The sequence below is a fragment of the Nerophis ophidion genome, linkage group LG10 (assembly GCF_033978795.1).
Source record: "Nerophis ophidion isolate RoL-2023_Sa linkage group LG10, RoL_Noph_v1.0, whole genome shotgun sequence".
Taxonomy (NCBI): Eukaryota; Metazoa; Chordata; class Actinopteri; order Syngnathiformes; family Syngnathidae; genus Nerophis; species Nerophis ophidion.
Window position 1 is genome coordinate 20,308,892 of NC_084620.1, and position 18,226 is coordinate 20,327,117.

At 41.6% G+C, this 18,226-nt stretch overlaps 1 protein-coding gene across 2 annotated transcripts in view; it reads left to right on the forward strand.

Moving 5' to 3' along the window:
- Nucleotides 1-18,226, forward strand: part of LOC133560351 (neuroligin-2-like) — a 304,784-nt gene that overhangs the window by 131,799 nt on the left and 154,759 nt on the right. The window lies entirely within an intron of this gene.

An 18,226-nucleotide genomic window follows, 5' to 3' on the forward strand; every position in this document is an offset into this window, starting at 1 on the left:
CATAGTATTATTTAAGCCACAGTTACCAGGTAGCCAGTCCGGCAACATTACGGTCTATCACCCTCCATCACCTGCTATGCACTTTGCTATCCATGCCAATGATCCATGCCCCTTGTTTCGGTCACAGTGAGTTTTATCGTTTTGGTTATTCATAGTTCTGCTATTGTGCAAGTTTTAGTTTATGCCCATAGTTTTGCCTTAGTGCAAGTTTTGTGTTTTCATAGCCAAGTTTGTTCTCCGTCATTGTGCGCGCCTTTTGTGTGTTCCTGTTTTTTGTAGTTTGTTAGTGTAATAAAGATATGTCTTTACCTTCACGCCATCTCCGGTCAAAGTTCACTTGCATCTCGGGAAAACAACCACCTCATAGTCCAAGTATTGACATGGATGACTTAAGGGGCTGATTAAAAATAATTAAATTGATGTGTTTTGGCGTCTGCATGCTGGCTTTTTTTCATTTAGGAAATATAGTCCTATATTATATCTCCTGCATTAAAAGATGTATTTCATCATGCATTTTAATGCATTTGAGTTATACCAGACGCAAAAATGCGCTGGTGATGCACTCCTCAGCCTCGTGCCCTGAAAGTGACAGTGTGCACATGTTTCTGTTGTCTAGATTGTGATTCAGAAAAGGTGTTACAGATTATCGATGTGTGCTGCTGGTTGAACACATCACACACATGTAGGTGTATGATAACATGAATGTGCAGAAAATTATGGTCTGTCTATGTCGGTACAAGCCCCGTTTGCATGCAAAATCCTCATTTAAATAAGGCGGTCAAGGGTGTGCTACAGGTATTTGGATCTTAGTAAATCAGGCCCTATATGTCTGACACGTTTTAGGCATGACAGTCCAAATATGTTGGCATATACAAGGACAAAGGATTCTCTCTACTTCCTCTTTCATTGTAGTGATTACCTCATCACACATCTGCTTGTGCATAACTGTGCCAGTTAGCTTGTGCACTCCAAGTGTGTATAATATAGACACAAAACAGTGATCGCAAATCAATTTTAGCCCTAATAAATCACATTGTGAATGTTAAATAATTATCATCCATCCATTTTCTACCGCTTGTCCCTTTCTTGGTCGCGGGGTGGGGGTGGGGGCTTGGTGTTTGAGTCAATGTCAGTTGCACTCGGGCAGAATGCGGAGTACACCCTGGACAATTTTTCCACCTCTGCACAAGACCAACCGATATATATATATATATATATATATATATATATATATATATATATATATATATATATATATATATATATATATATATATATATATATATATATATATATATATATATATATATATATGTACATATATATATATATACATATTTATATATTCCCATGTATTGGTCCCAGTATTGGGGGCGTTCTGGTGTGCAAAATATTTCCTGCATATATATGAAGACAGACGCACTAAATGGATATTGCTCTCTATTTTGCTCTCTATTTTTCTCAGGGGACAAGCTTAGTAAATAAGCTTCCAATCAATCAATCAATCAATCAATCAATCAATCAATCAATCAATGTTTTGTGTATGTAGCCCTTAATCACAAAAGCCTCAAAGGGCTTCACAAACCACAACATCCTGATCTGATCCCACATCCGGACAAGAAAAAAGTCAACCCAATGGGAACAATGAGAAACCTTTGGAGGGACAGCAGACGTGGGGACCCCAGACCTCTCCACACTGAAGAGGGGGCAGATCAACTAGTCTAAAAAAAGGGGTCTATTTTAAAAGTTACGTAGGGTGTGTAAATTATTTTTAAGATGAGACTTAAATGCTTCTACTGAGGTAGCATCTCTAACTGTTACCGGTAGGGCAGGGGTGGGCAAGCCGCGGCTCTTTAGCGCCGCCCTAGTGGCTCTCTGGAGCTTTTTCAAAAATGTATGAAAAATGGAAAAAAATTAGGTGAAAACCATACATTTTTGTTTTAATATAGTTTGTGCAGGAGGACAAACATGACACAAACTTCCCTAATTGTTATAAAGAACGCTCTTTACATTAAACATGCTTCACTGATTCGAGTATTTAGCGAGCGCCGTTTTGTCCTACTAATTTTAGCAGAACTTGAACTCATCGTGGTTTGTTTACATGTACAACTTTCTCCGACTTTCTAGGAAGTGTTTTATGCTACTTCTTTTTCTGTCTCATTTTGCTCACCAAACTTTTAACGTTGTGCGTGAATGCACACAGGTGAGTTTTGTTGATGTTACTGTCTTGTTTGGAGTGCTAATATGATATATTTGGTCACTGCATGACTGCAAGCTAATCGATGCTAAAAAGCTATTTAGGCTAGCTATATGTACACATTGCATTATTATGCCTCTTTTGTTGGTATATTTGAGCTCATTTAGTTTCCTTTAAGTCCTCTTCAATTTATATCTCATGACACACTATCTGTAAGTAATAGGGCTTTTAATTGTTTGTGGCTCCAGACAGATTTGTTTTTGTTTTTTTGGTCCAATACGGCTCTTTCAACATTTTGGGTTGCCGACCCCTGTAGAGCATTCCAGTGAACTGGAGCCTGAATAGAAAACGCTCTATCACTCGCAGACTTTTGGGGGGGTTCCGGGAATCACTATTAAGCAGAGTTCTTTGAACGCAGATTTCTATCTGGGACATATGGTACAATACAATCAGCAAGATAGGATGGAGATAGACTGTTTAGTATTTTATACTAAGTAGTAAGACCTTAAAGTCGTATTGAAGTGCCCAGGAAGCCAGTGCAGGTGAGCCTGTATAGGCATAATATGATCAAACCTTCTTGTTCTTGTCAAAAGTCTAGCAGCCGCATTTTGTACCTACTGCAATCTTTTAATGCTAGACATGGGGAGACCCTAAAATAATACGTTACAGTAATCGAGACAAGAACTAACGAACACATAAATAATGATCTCAGCATTGGTGGTGGACAGAAATGTGACAGACTTTAGCGATATTAAGGAGATGAAAGAAGGCCGTTTTAGTAACACTCTCAATGTAGGTTGTATTATAAAATAAGTGCTGGTGTCTAGCAGGATCGATAATCAACATTCCTGGTTTCTTAGCGTTAAAAATGCAAAACGTTGCTGGATATCTATTGTTTAATTTCATTAAGACACGCCTCTAAATGACTACAATGTGATGTGTTGGTCAGCTTTATGGGAATGTAGAGTTGGGTGTCATCAGCATAGCAGTGAAAGCTGACACCTTATTTGCGTATAATGTCAACTAGCGGCAGCATGTATACACTGAAGAGTACAGGGCCAAGAACTCAACCCTGTGGAACTCCGCACGTTACCTTAACATACTCCGAGGTCACATTGTTATGGGCGACACATTGCATCCTGTCACTAAGATAGGAGTTAAACCAAGAAAAGGCTAAGTCTGACATACTAAGACTTGTTTAGATATGATTGTTTCAATAGAATTTTGTGATTGACAGTATTGAAAGCAGCGCTGAGATCAAGTAGAAGCAACATGGTTGAAGCATCAGCATCCATAGTTAGCAATAGATCATTTGTCTTTTTGGCGTGGTGAAGTTGGTATAGTGGCTGTGCCAGCAATCTGAGGGTTACTGGTTCAATCACCACCTTCTACCATCCTAGTCACGTCCGTTGTGTCCTTGGGCAAGACACTTCACCCTTGCTCCTGATGGGTCCTGGTGAGCACCTTGCATTGCAGCGCCCACCGTCAGTGTGTGAATGTGTGTGTGAATGAGCGAATTTGGAAATACAGTCAAAGCGCTTTGGGCTCCTTAAAAAGGGGTGGAAAAGGGCTATAAAAATACAAACCCTGTTTCCATATGAGTTGGGAAATTGTGTTAGATGTAAATATAAACGGAATACAATGATTTGCAAATCATTTTCAACCCATATTCAGTTGAATATGCTACAAAGACAACATATTTGATGTTCAAACTGATAAACTTTTTTTTTTTGCAAATAATCTTTAACTTTAGAATTTGATGCCAGCAACACGTGACAAAGAAGTTGGGAAAGGTGGTAATAAATACTAATTAAGTTGAGGAATGCTCATCACACACTTATTTGGATCATCCCACAGGTGTGCAGGCTTTTTGGGAACAGGTGGGTGTCATGATTGGGTATAAAAGCAGCTTCCATGAAATACTAAGTAATTCACAAACAAGGATGGGGCGAGGGTCACCGCTTTGTAAGCAAATTGTCGAACAGTTTTCGAACAACATTTCTCAACGAGCTATTGCAAGGAATTTAGGGATTTTACCATCTACGGTCCGTAAAATCATCAAACGGTTCAGAGAATCTGGAGAAATCACTGCACGTTAGCGATGATAATACAGACCTTTGATCCCTCAGGCAGTACTGCATCAAAAACCGATATCAGTGTGTAAAGGATATCACCACATTGACTCTGGAACACTTCATAAAATCACTGTCAGTAACTACAGTTGGTTGCTACATCTGTAAGTGCAAGTTAAAACTTGACTATGCAAAGCGAAAGCCATTTATCAACTACACCCAGGAACGCCGCCGGCTTCGCTGGGCCCGAGCTCATCTAAGATGGACTGATGCAAAGTGGAAAAGTGTTCTGTGGTCTGACGGGTCCACATTTCAAATTATATTTGGAAACTGTGGACGTGGTGTCCTCCGGAACAGAGAGGAAAATAACCATCCGGATTGTTATAGGCGCAAAGTTCAAAAGCCAGCATCTGTGATGGTATGGGGGTATATTAGTGCCCAAGGCATGGGTAACTTACACATCTGATAAGGCACCATTAATGCTGAATGGTCCATATAGGTTTTGGAGCAACATATGTTGCCATCCGAGCAATGTTATCATGGACGCGCCCCTGCTTATTTCAGCAAAACAATGCCAAACCATGTGTTACAACAGCGTGGCTTCCTAGTAAAAGAGTGCGGGTACTTTCCTGGCCCGCCTGCAGTCCAGACATGTCTCCCAACGAAAATGTGTGGCGCATTATGAAGCGTAAAATACGACACAAAGACTGTTGAAAAACTTAACCTGTACATCAAGCAAGAATGGTAAAGAATTCCACTTTAAAAGCTTCAACAATTAGTTTCCTCAGTTCGCAAACGTTAATTGAGTGTTTTTAAAAGAAAAGGTGATGTAACACAGTGGTGAACATGCGCTTTCTCAACTACTTTGGCACATGTTGCAGCCATGAAATTCAAAGTTAATTATTATTTGCAAAAAAAAATAAAGTTTATGAGTTTGAACATCAAATATATTGTATTTGTAGTGCATTCAATTGAATATGGGTTGAAAAGGATTTGCAAATCATTGTATTCCGTTTATATTTACATCCAACACAATTTCCCAACTCATATGGAAAGGGGGTTTGTACAACCCATTTACCATTTTTGCGATGAATGTTTCAGTAGAGTGATTTACCCTGAAACCAGACTCAAAGGGTTCACAGAGATTGTTAGACAAGTGTTCATTGAGCTGCTGTGCAACAATTGTTGCAAGAATTTTAGAAATAAAGGAGAGGAGCGACACTGGCTGGTAGTTTAGCAGAACGTCTGAATTAGATCTTTTGTGCAAAGGAAAATAACGCCCGTTTGGAATGCTAATGGAACAGTAGCAGAGGAAAATAATAAGTTAACAATATTTAGCAATGATGGCCATAATATTACAAACATCTTGATAAGTATCCCACACACGCCATTAGACTTTAAAACTCCTCTGGGGTGTAGGAGGGGTACAAGGACGACAGAGGATGCAAAACCATAACAGTGCAATACTTTTTCATAACATGGTCACTACTGCCTTGTTTCTCTTGTTATATTCTTAATTTACTGTTATATTTTTATTCCCATTGTTGCTTTTTATTTTTGTTGTTATTGTAACATTTTTCTATTTAGTTTTCATTTATACCCCCATTATTTACTTTTTACTTTTTAAATTGATCTCAACTCTCTACAATGCTGCTGGAATTTAAATTTTCCTGAAGGAATCAATAAAGTACTATCCATCTATCTATCTATCTATCCATCTATCTATCTATCTATCTATCCATCTATCTATCTATCCATTGATTGATTGATTGATTGATTGATACTTTTATTAGTAGATTGCACAGTTCAGTACATATTCCGTACAATTGACCACTAAATGGTAACACCCGAATAAGTTTTTCAACTTGTTTAAGTCTGGGTCCACGTTAATCAATTCATCCATCCATCCATCCATCCATCCATCCATCCATCCATCCATCTATCCAGTGGGTTAAGTAAACAAAGTAAGCTAAAACATTAGTTTTAGCTAAGGTAACAGTGTGTTTTTAAGTTCTTAAACTATCACTCCATGATTGATCGAAAACCTCAAGTTTAGTCGCATGCCATTTGCATTTCAGCTTTCGACATAATAGATTAAAGCTCTACTTCCTCCCGTGAGGCAAGGGGCATGTCTTTTACAGGCCTTATAGCACCTCTAACGCTATCAAGTTTGCATGTGTTTTGATACACGCAAACCTTTAGTCGATCAGGCACTAGTTTTGCATTTTGTGCTCACCGCACCCACCAAAGACGACAAAATGATAAATGTTGCCTTTAAACATGCCTAACGTTTGCACGGCTGTTTTGAAGAATGTTTTTTTTTTTTTTTCCCCCTCAAACTGTGGCACGTCCTTTGCAGTGTAATCATTACTCCAGTCATTAATGCATTAGGACATTCGAATGTTGGTGGCACTGTAACACATCATGTTAAAAGTGTGGCTAAACAACATGCAGCATCAACGCACCACAAAATGGTAAATGGGTTGTACTTCTATAGCGCTTTTCTACCTTTTTTCATTGAGGAACTCAAAGCGTTTTGACACTACTTCCAAATTCACCCATTCACACACACACATTCACACACTGATGGCAGGAGCTGCCATGCACGGCTTTAACCAGGACCCATCAGGAGCAAGGGTGAAGTGTCTTGCTCAAGGACACACCAGACGTGACTAGGATGGTAGAAGGTGCGGGTTGAACCAGTAACCCTCAGATTGCTGGCACGGCCCCTCTCCCAACTTCGCCACGCCGTCCTCACCACGATGCGTTCAAAGCCGCCCTGCCCTTTCCAATTTTTTTTTTCATTAAAAAAGTTCTGAGCGCAGTGTTTACACCTGGGAGCGAACGGGCCATATGAAGTTGTTGCAAATATCGGATTCCTTTGTCCACTTTATGAGAAACTTAGAAGAGAAGCTCCCATCAAACAAGTATGTCCCATTCTGACAGCTTACTGCCAAGTCCATCATGACGCTGGAGAGATTGTCTTATAATAATGTGAGCCTTAACGGCCCCCTGCTCCTCATCCACATCTTCCTTAGTCCTGCAGTCATCACACTGCAGGACACAACTATCCACTTTTGGATTGTTTGGAGGCTTCTTTAGGTTATTTGACTTATTCTATATACCGTATGTCCAACTCGCTTCGAAAAATAATTAGCGCATGCTTAGTATTACTGCCTGGTCGAACTCGTGACGTCACGAGTGACACTTCCCCTGTCATCATTTTCAAAATGGAAGAGGCTGATTTCCATACCGGTAATTTGAAATCGCATAAAAGGAAGGAGATTAAGAGCTATTCAGTAGGATTTGAGGTCCAAGCTTACATCACACTCAACTTTTTACGCATGCCTTTGGTAAGTGCCAGAGTGAGAAGAGGTTTTAAAATAATTAGCGCATGCTTACTTTTAACGCATGCCTTCGGTAAGCGCAGGAGTGAGAAGAGGTTTTAAATTAATTAGCGCCCCGGCGGCAATTCAAGGAAATACGGTAGTTATACATTTATCAGTAAACCGGATGAGTTTGTAAACAATCAAAACAATCAATAACAGAAGACAATATAGACCTTGGATGAATTCAATATTGTTTCCCAAATTCCCTTTTTTCATTAAAAACATGCCTACAAGGGATATTATTTGCAGTCAGATTTAAACTCCGAAAGCATTTGTTGTTGCTGAATGCATGAACGGATAAGCTGACAAGTGTGTTGGGTTGTATTTGCATGAGTGTGTGCGTGCGTGCGTGCGTGTGTGTGTGTGTGGCTCCAGTAGAGTAGAGTAGAAAATGGCTTTAACCTTCATGCCTACTTGATAATTACCGCTCCGTAAATGTCACCCCGGCGGCTTCCCCGTTACTCTCTGCTTCTCTCTTGTTTGCCTCCCGCTTACACTCTGCTTCACATGACATGGCTGCCGTCGTCTATTTACCTTTCAGATTTTTTCCTCCTAATTTTACTCGGCTAAGTGGAAGTTTGTTGGTTTTGGCCTCTCTTTCCAAAATGTATTTGACCTTTTTGCCTCGAAAAACTGACTACATTGGAATAAGTTTGAAATTAAGTAATTGTGAAGGACTAACACTAAGCACACATGCAAAACCACTTGCATTGTGGCGAACGCAACAGAAAAGGTATCCAGGTTGTCTTCCAGTGTAACGCTGATAATATACCGTATTTTTTGGACTATAAGTCACAGTTTTTTTCATAGTTTGGCCAGGGGTGCGACTTATACTCAGGAGCGACTTACGTGTGAAATTATTAACACATTACAGTAAAATATCAAATAATATTATTTAGCTCATTCACGTAAGAGACTAGACGTATAAGATTTCATGGGATTTAGCGATTAGGAGTGACAGATTGTTTGGTAAACGTATAGCATGTTCTATATGTTTTAGTTATTTGAATGACTCTTACCATAATATGTTACGTTAACATACCAGGCACCTTCTCAGTTGGTTATTTATTCGTCATATAACGTACAATTATTCAGCCTGTTGTTCACTATTCTTTATTTTAAATTGCCTTTCAAATGTCTATTTTTGGTGTTGGGTTTTATCAAATAAATTTCCCCAAACAATGCGACTTATACTCCAGTGTGACTTATATGTTTTTTTCCTTCTTTATTGTGCATTTTCGGCATGCTCCGAAAAATACGGTACTTAACTATGTTCTAGTACAGGGGTCACCAACCTTTTTGAAACCAAGAGCTACTTCTTGGGTACTGATTCATGCGAAGGGCCAGTTTGATACACACTTAAATAAATTGCCAGAAATATCCAAATTTGCTCAATTTACCTTTAATAAATAAATCTATATATATAAAAAAAAATGGGTATTTCTGTCTGTCATTCTGTCGTACATTTTTTTTCCTTTTACGGAAGGTTTTTTGTTTTTTAAATTTAATGAAATTTTTTAAAGAGGTTAAAATCCAATCTGCACTTTGATAGAATATATAACAAATTGGACCAAGCTATATTTCTAACAAAGACAAATCATTATTTCTTCTAGATTTTCCAGAACAAAAATGTTAAAAGAAATTCAAAAGACTTTGAAATAAGATTTAATTTTGATTCTAAAGATTTTCTAGATTTACCAGAATATTTTTTTTAATTTTAATCATAAGTTCGAAGAAATATTTCAAATATTCGTCGAAAAAACAGTAACTAAAATGAAGAATTTAAATTTAAATGTATTTATTATTCTTTACAATAAAAAAAAAAAAAACTTGAACATTGATTTAAATTGTCAGGAAAAAAGAGGAAGGTATATGTGTTTAAAAATCCTAAAATAATTTTTAAGGTTGTATTTTTCCCTAAATGTGTCTTTCTGAAAGTTATAAAAAGCAAAGTAAAGAAAATAATGAAATTATTTAAACAAGTGAAGACCAAGTCTTTAAAATATTTTCTTGGATTTTCAAATTCTATTTGAGTTTTGTCTCTCTTAGAATTAAAAATGTCTAGCAAAGCGAGACCAGCTTGCTAGTAAAAAAAAAAAAAAAATAAAAAAAAATAGAGGCATCTCCCTGGTAAGTGCTGCTATTAGAGCTATTTTTAGAACAGGCCAGCGGGCGACTCATCTGGTCCTTACAGGCTACCTGGTGCCCGCGGGCACCGCGTTGGTGACCCCTGTTCTAGTAACTGGTAATATAATTTATTGCTGATTTAATTTTTACAGCGCCGTTACCGTAACCTTTTAAAGACACACTCAGAGTCACACAATATTATATTATGCTCGCAGATCTAATGAAGCACTTCAATGTCAAATATCTGTAGGTTTTCAGAAAAGTCATGCAATGACATTCCCTGATAGTAATCTACACTCATTTAAAAGTCATTTGGCTCTCCAAGTACCACCACAATGGCCAACAGTAGGCCTCTATTTATTAAAAACAAGATGTTTCAGGATCTTTCTGTGTAGAGTTTGCATGTTCTTCCCGTGACTGCGTGGGTTCCCTCCGGGTACTCCGGTTTCCTCCTACTGCACCTGGGGATAGGTTGATTGGCAACACTAAATTGGCCCTAGTGTGTGAATGTGAGTGTGAATGTTGTCTGTCTATCTGCGTTGGCCTTGCGATGAGGTGAGGACCTGTCCAGGGTGCACCCCGCCTTCCGCCCGATTGTAGCTGAGAGAGGCTCTAGCGCCCCCTCGCGGCCCAGAAGGGAATAAGCGGTAGAAAATGGAAGAACGGATGGTTTTATATAACAAGTATATTTAATATGTTCGGCCACTGTAACATTACACACAGTTTGAACAGTAACATTGTGTTTAAATATGAGAAAAAACAAACAAACTGTACTTAAATCAAGTGATTCTTTGGCGCACCACTAGATAGAGCCTGGGCTTCACGGTGGCAGGGGGGTTAGTGTGTCTGCCTCACAATACAAAGGTCCTTGTCAGAGTTATTTTGTGTCGAACCCCAAGATGCAGAGAAGGAGGGAGGCATTTTGCAGGAAAACATAGTTTAATTAAAAATACTAGATCTAGAACAAACAAAGGGTACAAAAAAAAAGCGCGCACGTGGGCGGATATAACAAACTAAGGGCTATGAACAAACAAATCGGAAGCAGGGAACAAAAAACAGTAAGCTACAAACATCTACCAAATATAGCTTACCGCTACGCTGCAATCACACGACCAGTAGGAATGACAAGTAGAAAATGACATTGACACGACAATAATCCAGCCCTGACTGGAGGAGAAAACAGGTCTTAAATAGTGGCTGGCTGATTGATCCCAGGTGTGGCCAGGTGCCAATCAGCCACAGCTGAGGGTTACACAGCACTCAGGGTGACAAACAGGAAACAGAACCAAAATAAGAGGGCTGACAGGAACTAAAAACAAATGCAGAGGAAAAACTGAGACATAGACCAAAACTGTCAGGGACAAGCCTGACAGTAGCCCCCCTTCCCATAACGGATACCAGACGTTCTTGAACCCCCCCCCAAAAAAACAGTCCAAAGTCACGGGAGGGTGGAGGGAAGACAAGGAGGTGGGTTGCCAGGCCAAGTGTCCCCGCAACCAGCGGGGAAGAGTCAGGTGGCGACGGCGAGTAGAACGGCGCAGCAATTGGCGAGGCGGTCGCCCATGAAATGACCACATCCGTGACTGACGAAAGGTTGGTGGCGCCCTCTGCTGGCCCACCGGAGATGATAGTGGCGCCCCCTGCTGCTGGACCGCCGGACAGGATGTTGGTGGCGCCCCCTGCTGCTGGACCGCCGGACAGGATGGTGGTGGCGCCCCCTGCTGCTGGACCGCCGGACAGGATGGTGGTGGCGCCCCCTGCTGCTGGACCGCCGGACAGGATGGTGGTGGCGCCCCCTGCTGCTGGACCGCCGGACAGGATGGTGGTGGCGCCCCCTGCTGCTGGACCGCCGGACAGGATGGTGGTGGCGCCCCCTGCTGCTGGACCGTCGGACAGGATGGTGGTGGCGCCCCCTGCTGCTGGACCGTCGGACAGGATGGTGGTGGCGCCCCCTGCTGCTGGACCGTCGGACAGGATGGTGGTGGCGCCCCCTGCTGCTGGACCGTCGGACAGGATGGTGGTGGCGCCCCCTGCTGCTGGACCGTCGGACAGGATGGTGGTGGCGCCCCCTGCTGCTGGACCGTCGGACAGGATGGTGGTGGCGCCCCCTGCTGCTGGCCCACCGGAGTGCGTGGTGGCGCCCCCTGCTGCTGGCCCACCGGAGTGCGTGGTGGCGTCTGCTGGCCCACCGGAGTGCGTGGTGGCGTCTGCTGGCCCACCGGAGTGCGTGGTGGCGTCTGCTGGCCCACCGGAGTGCGTGGTGGCGTCTGCTGGCCCACCGGAGTGCGTGGTGGCGTCTGCTGGCCCACCGGAGTGCGTGGTGGCGTCTGCTGGCCCACCGGAGTGCGTGGTGGCGTCTGCTGGCACATCGGAGTGCATGGTGGTGTCTGCTGGCCCACCAGAGTGCATGGTGGCGCCGTAGGTTGCTGACCCACCGGAGATGATGGCGCCGTAGGTTGCAGAGCCACTTGCGTGAGTAGTAGCTGTGTCTCAAGGATTCCAGACATCCCCAGATAGGCCAACATACGACATGGGTGGGTGGGAGAGGGCTTGAAAAGTGGCCGAACAACTAGAACAAACAAAGAGTACAAACAAAAAGCACGCACGTGGGCAGATATAACAAACTAAGGGCTATGAACAAACAAATCGGAAGCAGGGAACAAAAAACAGTAAGCTACAAACATCTACTAAATATAGCTTACCGCTACGCTGCAATCACACGACCAGTAGGAATGACAAGTAGAAAATGACATTGACACGACAATAATCCAGCCCTGACTGGAGGAGAAAACAGGTCTTAAATAGTGGCTGGCTGATTGATCCCAGGTGTGGCCAGGTGCCAATCAGCCACAGCTGAGGGTTACACAGCACTCAGGGAGACAAACAGGAAACAGAACCAAAATAAGAGTGCTGACAGGAACTAAAGACAAATGCATAGGAAAAACTGAGACATAGACCAAAACTGTCAGGGACAAGCCTGACAGTCCTGAGTGATCAGGGTTCAATCCCTGGCTCGTGAACCTTTCTGTGTGGAGTTTGCATGTTCTCCCCGTGACTGCGTGGGTTCCCTCCGGGTACTCCGGCTTCCTCCCACTTCCAAAAACATGCACCTGGGGATAGGTTGATTGGCAACACAAAATCGGCCCTAGTGTGTGAATGGGTGTGTGAATGTTGTCTGTCTATCTGTGTTGGACCTGCGATGAGGTGGCAACTTGTCCAGGGTGTAAACCGCCTCCCGCCCGATTGTAGCTGAGATAGGCACCAGCGCCTCCGGCGACCCCAAAGGGAATAAGTGGTAGAAAATGGATGGATGGATGGATAGATAGAGCCTGTACAAGCACCACAGTTTGATAATCACTGAGTTAGAAGCATACGCTACTTTGTGGTAGGAATGGCAGGAGCGGAGCATTCATGCGCATGTACAAGACAGTCCGCCCCACAACAAAAGGAGGATAATTGAAGGAACTTACTATTTACCACTTTGGACTACAACTGATGACAAATTACATTTACAATGCTCTTTTTTTCAAATTTTTTAGACTTGGGTGACCCTAATCAGACAAAAACAAGTACCGACAGGAAGGAAAAGTTGATCTTACATAACAGAGAGCATTTAATTATTTGATCATGTATTTATTTAAATATATAATATTTTATTGTTTAATTATTTTTTTTATTAATTATTTCATGATGTAATCAATTATTTCAAGATTTAATTAGTTATTTTTTGATTCAAGAATTTATATTAATTTATTTTATCTTTCAAACTCACCCGTTAAAGTCAGTGGGTGTGGCTAACACCTGATTGGTTACCACTTCCACTTGTCTGTAGAACTTCGACCAGAGAAGCGGAGGATCACGGTTCGATATCTTGGTCTGAAAGTGCGGAAATTACTCCGACAACATCAATAAATTCCTCTACTTTAACTGCTACATGCTCTGGACCAACGGGTGTTGCTTCCACATACTCCACAAGGTCTAAATTAAATAGCACCAACTCTCGAAAAAATACTAGTGTAACCTCCTTCACCGCCGTGTTAGACTTCCAAAGCTCTGACCAAAGCAATCATTGGACAAGATTTGTGTGAGCCCCGCACACTGACTTTAACGGGATAAATTACTTTCTTGAAGCGCTGACACACTGGTTCAGAAATGATTTAACAAATCATAAATTAATTCAATAGTGAAATAATTAACTAAATCATGACATAATTAATTCAATAATTAAAAACGTAATGGCCTAGTGGTTAGTGTCCACCCTGAGATCGGTAGGTCATGAGCAGAGGTGGGTATAGAGTAGCCAGAATTTGTACTCAAGTAAGAGTACTGATACTTTACAGATTTATTACTCAAGTAAAAGTAAGGAGTAGTCACCCAAATATTTACTTGAGTAAAAGTTATAAAGTATGTTGTGAAAAAACTACTCAAATACTGAGTAACTGATGAGTAACCTGTTCGTTTAATGATGATGGCAACAAGTAATGCACAAAAACATAAAAATAGCAATGAACAAATTTAGAGCCAGGAACTAAAAGAATAATATATATTAAATAATATATATTTGGTTTTACACTGTATTGAAAAAACAATTGAAAATGAATTTTACCTTTGCAACCTCGTTATATCATTGGCTAAGTTTTATATTCATAAATGTAAGTTTCTCAATACCCGACCTGTTTTTTGTGCCTTTAAAAAAGATTTAGAACTCTACATTAAAACACTCTACCTCTAACAACCAAAAAGCTGTGAAAACGATGATGCTATGTTCCAAATTTAAGTTATTTACTGAGGTTGAGTGAGCCTATGGCTTTGCACTTTGTTTATTTTATATAAATATTTTTTTTGCATTCTATTTGGCACTGTTTTGTACGGTTTTTATACTGTTTTTGTACTTACTTTGATTATTATTTTCAACTGTTTGTAAATGTTGAAATTTATATAAAAAAAAGGTTCATTAAAAAAAAAAAAGTGCAGTTAATCACGTGACCGCCTGGCTCTGTTTGATTGGTGAAACGGAGTCAAACGTCACCAGTGACTCCATTTGATTGGTGCAAGGAAGGCGTGTGATAGATCCTACTTTGAAGGTCTGTCTGACAAACCAAAACAAAGCGTGCATTAACAGATCGATAAAAATCAGTTGCGAGTACCAAGCTGAATGTAGATAAATGGAGTGGAGTAAAAGTAGCGTTTCTTCTCTATAAATATACTCAAATAAAAGTAAAAGTATGTTGCATTAAAACTACTCTTAGAAGTACAATTTATTCCAAAAGTTACTCAAGTAGATGTAACGGAGTAAATGTAGCGCGTTACTACCCACCTCTGGTCTTGGGGATGGCGTGGCGAAGTTGGTCGAGTGGCTGTGCCAGCAATCTGAGGGTTACTGGTTCAATCCCCACATTCTACCATCCTAGTCACGTCCGTTGTGTCTTTGGACAAGACACTTCACCCTTGCTCCTGATGGGTCTTGGTGAGCGCCTGGCATGGCAGCTCCCACCGTCAGTGTGTGAATGTGTGTGTGAATGGGCGAATGTGGAAATACTGTCAAAGTACTTTGGGCTCCTTAAAAAGGGGTAGAAAAGCGCTGTACAAGTACAACCCATTTACCATTTACCATGAGTTCATACCAAAGACGATAAAAATGGGACCCATTGCCTCCCTGCTTGGCACTCAGCATCAAGGGTTGGAATTGGGGGATAAATCACCAAAAATGATTCCCGGGCACGGCCACCGCTGCTGCTCACTGCTCCCCTCACCTCCCAGGGGGTGAGGGTCATTGGTCAAATAGGATAATCTCGCCACACCTAGTATGTGTGTGACTATCATTGGTACTTTAACTTTAATTTTAACATAATAATGAGGTATATGATTACCGGTAAATATATATATATATTTTATATTAGCCGTTTCTCGTTTTTTGCTGTTAATTGGTTCCAATAAATTTATATCCTCAAGGTTGAATCCTATGTCCCTTTGATTTTCCATTAAAATCTTTCCTCAAACCTATCATTTTCAATTATTGCTAATAATTCTTGTACATTCTTTGGATCAATGTGTGAAGACGTCCAATTGGAGGATGTTGGCGTGCTGTTTCAAGGTGTTCTCCACATTCAAATGAAAGAATTGGGGAAAGTTGGACAGAAAGAAAGAAATGCACAACCCTGGTGTTCCTGACATCGACAGCTGTGTGGTTTGGGGGAGGGGTCTTCGTTTAAGCTGACCAAGCTCAAATTGTGTCAGCTCCTTTGATTGAGAACATAATCACGCGGCATTCTTTTTTAAAGCCAGGCTTGATTCCCACTGCATGCCGTCTCAGGTCGCTTGTTGTAAAAATGATGTCAATCAGACGCCATCAGGTGCTCCTCTTGTCAACTTGTCAGTGATGGCCGCTTGATTAAAGCACTCCCCCTCCCACCAGACTCCATTTCCTACTTTTTGATGGACAGCTTACTGTACTGAACTCGCTTTTATTGATTGTTTTATTTTGGTGCAGCAGGCGACAGGTTTATTTTGTTTCTTTGAACCTTAGCTCAAGGATGGTGCCTTAAATTATTTTGGATGATGCTTCCTTTACATCTTCTTGACTTTTCAAACCTGGGTTTATCCATGATCAGGACATTCTTTTTATAAAGGCTATTTTGGAATAGGTAGTATTTATAACTACAAACACCCTCTATTTATTGGTGAAATGTTAAGTCATAATGACTGTGAATTGCATTCCTTGGTTTTAAAGTTATAATTAGAACAATTAAATAATAATACAATATTTATACCGAATGATATACACTATATTGCCAAAAGTATTTGGCCACCCTTCCAAATGATGAGAATCAGGTGTCCTAATCACTTGGCCCAGCCACAGGTGTATAAAATCAAGCACTTAGGCATGGAGACTGTTTCTACAAACATTTGTGAAAGAATGGGCCGCTCTCAGGAGCTCAGTGATTTCCAGTGTTGAACTGCTATAGGATGCCACCTTCCATCCATCCATCCATCCATCATCTTCCGCTTATCCGAGGTCGGGTCGCGGGGGCAACAGCCTAAGCAGGGAAACCCAGACTTCCCTCTCCCCAGCCACTTCGTCTAGCTCTTCCCGGGGGATCCCGAGGCGTTCCCAGGCCAGCCGGGAGACATAGTCTTCCCAACGTGTCCTGGGTCTTCCCCGTGGCCTCCTACCGGTTGGACGTACCCTAAACACCTCCCTAGGGAGGCGTTCGGGTGGCATCCTGACCAGATGCCCGAACCACCTCATCTGGCTCCTCTCGATGTGAAGGAGCAGCGGCTTTACTTTGAGTTCCTCCCGGATGGCAGAGCTTCTCACCCTATCTCTAAGGGAGAGCCCTGCCACACGGCGGAGGAAACTCATTTCGGCCGCTTGTACCCGTGATCTTATCCTTTCGGTCATGACCCAAAGCTCATGACCATAGGTGAGGATGCCACCTGTGCAACAAATCCAATCGTGGAATTTCCTTGCTCCTAAATATTCCAAAGTCAACTGCCGGCTTTATTATAAGAATATGGAAGCATTTGGGAAAGTGGTCGGCCACGTAAACTGACAGAGAGGGGTCAGCGGAGGAATTATGATGTTGGGTTGTTTTTCATGAGTTGGGCTTGGCCCCTTAGTTCCAGTGAAAGGAACTTTGAATGCTCCAGGATACCAAAACATGTTGGTCAATTCCATGCTCCCAACTTTGTGGGAACAGTTTGGAGTTGGCCCCTTACTCTTCCAACATGACTGAGCACCAGTGCACAAAGCAAGGTCCGTAAAGACATGGATGACAGAGTCTGGTGTGGATGAACTTGACTGGCCTGCACAGAGTCCTGACATGAACCCGATAGAACACCTTTGGGATGAATTAGAATGGAGACTGAGATCCAGGCCTTCTCAACCAACATCAGTGTGTGACCTCACCAATGCGCTTTTGGAAGAATGGTGGAAAATTCCTATAAACACACTCCGCAACCTTGTGGACAGCCTTCCCAGAAGATTTCAAGCTGTAGTAGCTGCAAAAGGTGGATGGACATCATATTGAACCTTATGGGTTAGGAATGGGATGGCACTTCAGGTTCATATGTGAGTCAAGGCAGGCGGCCAAATACTTTTGGCAGTATAGTATAGCTGTTAATAATAATTCTATCACTATATGAGTGCATATATATATATATATATATATATATATATATATATATATATATATATATATCTTTCTCTCCCCTCCACAAATCCGAAAAGCAGCCAGTGGGCGGACGTCACAAAAACACCACTTTTTTTTGTGTTTGTTACCTGTGCTCCTCAATCAACTGCTTGTTGTGTTACGTAATTGCGGACAGTCTCTGTGAATCAATTTGAAACACCCACGGCGCCGCACAAAAAATCTAAAGCGGCCACCTTTTTGTCCGTGAACATTCTTAACATGCTTGTTACCATTACAGGCGTATTGTCT